Source organism: Hyperoodon ampullatus (genome assembly GCF_949752795.1).
Source record: "Hyperoodon ampullatus genome assembly, chromosome: 2".
Taxonomy (NCBI): domain Eukaryota; kingdom Metazoa; phylum Chordata; class Mammalia; order Artiodactyla; family Ziphiidae; genus Hyperoodon; species Hyperoodon ampullatus.
In genome coordinates, this window is record NC_136915.1 from 25,674,270 (window position 1) to 25,678,225 (window position 3,956).

Here is a 3,956-nt window from a genome sequence, read left to right on the forward strand (position 1 = left end):
CCCAATGGGGTCCCATTGACCCCAGCTCCCCATCTACCTTCTCCTTGGGGCCCTGAAACCTCCCTGTCCCCATCCATGGTAATTCATGAGATGTTATCTTTCAGGAAGAGGGGAGATGCCAGGGAAGGGCAGGGATCCAGAGGGCACAGACTGGAGTGGAATCCTACTGCATCACACTCACTCCAGGCAGGCAGAGAGGACACCTTCTGTGCCTGGAGGCCAAGGGAAGGGAACTCACACTTCATATTTTACATTCAGTGCCACCTGTGATCCTCAGAGAACTCTGCCCAGTGAGGGATTTTACAAGTGACACAATGAGCTCCTGAGAAATGACAAGACTTGGCCAAGATTACCCAGTTAGTAAGTGCCAGAGCCAGGACACAAGCCCTGGTCAAACTCCAGGGCCCATTATCTTTCTGAAGCTGAGAACAAGAAAGGAGAGGGAGAAGGAGGACACTGGCTAGGCCGCAGGATGGCCAGGCATTCAGGAGGACATGGACTCAAGGGTGGGCTAGGTGGTCCCCTCCCAGTCCAGATGTCTCGAGGCAGCACAGATGCAGTGCCAGCCAGCAGATGTCGCTGTGACAGCCGTGCTCCCCAGTTTTCTTATGGAAGGTGGCAGAGGGAGATAATGTGAGAGCAAGATTAAGATTGTGAAAACAAGCAAGAGACAGCAAGGGTGAAGCAGGGGCTGTACCTCTGCTGGAGATGGTGGGGAGGATGAACGATATCATTTATGAAGAGTGCCCAGCCAGGCGCTCAACAAACAGGCGTCTTCCCCCTTCACCACCTGTGAAATCTTAATTTCTCTATGCCTCAGTTTCCTCATCCATAAAATGGGAATTACAGCAGCTGCTTCACAGGGTCTCTGTGAGGATTAAGGGAGTTAATGTAAGTCTGGAACGTTAAAAGGACTCGGTGAGTATTTAATATTGAGTATTTTCCTCCTGTCAGTAGCATCCTACCCTGTTGGGTCCCAGGCCTTTAGTTCCCACCACCCTCACAAACCCCACCAGTCACACTGAGGACCCTCCCTAGACACAAGAGCACTGAGGACCTTCCCTAGACACAAGAGCACAATGTTTCTCATTGCGGTGGCTTCTCTTGTTGTGGAGCACAGGCTCTAGTTCAGCAAGGTAGCAGGATACAAGATTAACATACAAAAAATTGTTGCATTTCTTTACAATAAAAATGAAATATCAAAAAGGGAAAGTAAAAAAAAAATCCCTTTTAAAATCACATTTAAAAAAAAAAACTTCAGAATAAACCTGACCAAGGAGGTGAAAGACTTATATGCTGAGAACTATAGGACATTGATAAAGGAAACTGACAAGGATTCAAAGAAATGGAAAGATATCCCATGTTCTTAAACTGGTAGAATTAATGTTGTTAAAATGGCCCTAGTACCCAAAGCAATCTACCAATTTAATGCAATTCTTATCAGTGTCCTAATCTATGAAATGGACACGATATCACTGAATGAGGCAGTGGCACAAGTGAAACCCCAAGCCCCGTGCCTGGCACAGTAGCTGCAGGACTTGGTGTTGGCGCCGGGGGCTTGGGAATCCCTGCTCTCATATAATCACCAACCGATTTGTGACTCTTAATCTGCTATTCGGGAGCCTCTGGTGACAGAATGGGGTCCTTGTGCTCTCGTGGTATTTCTTTTTTTTTTTTTTTTTTTTTGCTGTACGTGGACCTCTCACTGTTGTGGCCTCTCCCGTTGCGGAGCACAGGCTCCGGACGTGCAGGCTCAGCGGCCATGGGTCACGGGCCCAGCCGCTCCGCAGCATGTGGCATCTTCCCGGACCGGGGCATGAACCCGTGTCCCCTGCATCAGCAGGCGGACTCTCAACCGCTGCGCCACCAGGGAAGCCCTCGTGGTATTTCTGAATCCAGAGAATCATCTCATATTGATGTGGGAAGAGGTTGTCAAGCCAAGAGGGGAATCTGTTCTGGGCTGGGATCACCAAGTCTCCAGGAAGTCATGTGGTGAGTCCTGTCCCACAGAGCTGGGATAGCTGCCTTGGGCAATTGGGAAATAAATTAATTATTAATCAATGCTCTCTTTTTAAAAATGGGACCAGGATGAGGGTGGTAATTTAAAAAGTTGGGAGTCATTGATCTAGCTTCATTCCTCTCTTCACCCCAGTGCCATTGTGTGGGCAGAGACACCGAGGCCCTAGTTTGGAGCCTAAGGATCACAGTCTCAAAAGCAGCCCGTGGTTTGACGAGACTGGGGTCAGGGGTTGTCATTTTTGTCTTACAATGGAAAGGAACTAACATTTATTGGGGGCCTTCTATGTGTCAAGTGCTTTACAGGTATTCTCATTAGTTATCACAATAACCTTTCAAATATTGTGCCATTTTACAGATGAGAAAAAGGAGGCTCAATTTCAGTGTTTTACCCGAAGTCTCACTCACCCCTCCTTGATGACTTAACTCACTTTATTTCCTCTGTCTAGAGAGGTAATTCTCCAGCAGGGGCAATATTGTCCCTCAGGGTTATTTGGCAGTGTCCGGAGACACTCTTGGTTGTCACTGCTGAGGGTGGGGTTACATCTTGTGGGCAGAGCACAGGGGTGCTGCTAACCATCCTCCAGTGTACGGGACAGCTTCCCGCAGCAAGGAATTATATGGCCCCAGATTGGAATAACGTTGAGTTGGAGAAACTCTGATCTAGAGAAATCCATGCCCTTCCCTCTGGGTCACTCCAGGAGGCCCTCCCTGAGCCCCTGGGAGAGGTTGCGCCTCCTTGTAGCCCCTGCAGCCATCACCTCCCCTAATAGGTGCTGATCATGCTGCCTCGAACCAGAGATCTTTGGGTAAATGGAATTGGATTGATAATCAGTAAATGCTTGCTGCCTTGACACACAAGGTAGTGCCTGTCTATCTTTTCTTTTTTTAAAAAAATTTATTTATTTAATTTATTTATTTTTGGCTGCCTTGGGTCTTTGTTGCTGCGCACGGGCTTTTCTCTAGTTGCGGCGAGTGGGGGCTCCTCTTCGTTGAGGTGTGCGGGCTTCTCATTGCGGTGGCTTCTCTTGTTGTGGAGCACGGGCTCTAGGTGTGTGGGCATCAGTAGTTATGGCACGCGGGCTCAATAGTTGTGGCTCGCGGGCTCTAGAGCGCAGGCTCAGTTGTTGTGGTGCACGGGCTTAGTTGCTCCGCGGCATGTGGGATCTTCCTGGACCAGGGCTCAAACCCATGTCACCTGCATTGGCAGGTGGATTCTTAACCACTGCGCCACCAGGGAAGCCAGTGCCTGTCTTTCTATTAAGCCCTTGCTTCAATTAGGCTGGTGATTCCTAGCATTTCAGGACTGGAATGAAAGACCTCCACGGCCTCTTTGTCCTGGCCAGAGAGATGGTGAGCTTCCCGTCACTCCAAGTGTGCAAGTTGAGGCTACAAGACCACTTAACAATGCAGATGTAGTGCAATGCAGAGGTTAAAAACACAGGCTTGTATGTCAGAAAGATCCTGATTCAAGCCCCAGCTCTGCAACTTACCCACTGTGCAGCCCTGGCCATGGTACTTAACCTCTCTGAGTCTCGGTTTCCTCATTTATGAACTGGAGATAATCATAATAGGCACCTTATAGGGTTGTTGTGAGGTTCAAATCAGACAGTCCGTCCACAGTGCTTAGCACAGTGCCTGGCAGGTGGCAGTCATCTGAGAATGTTGGCTATTACTATTATGAGGAGAGGCAAGCAGCCCTGGGGTTTCCACTAAATAATACCAAGGTTCCTTCTAACTCTGAAACTCCCCAAACATGCTAGTTCTCTCACACCTCTACGTATTTGAACAAGCTGTTCTTTTGGCCTGAAATGCCATTTCTCTCCACACAAGTCTTCCAAACACACTCCTCCTCATTCTTCAAGTCTCAGTTTAAAGTGCCACCTCTTCTATGAAGCCTCCCTCGATTGCCCTCTTCTTCTGTGCTTCCACCATGATTC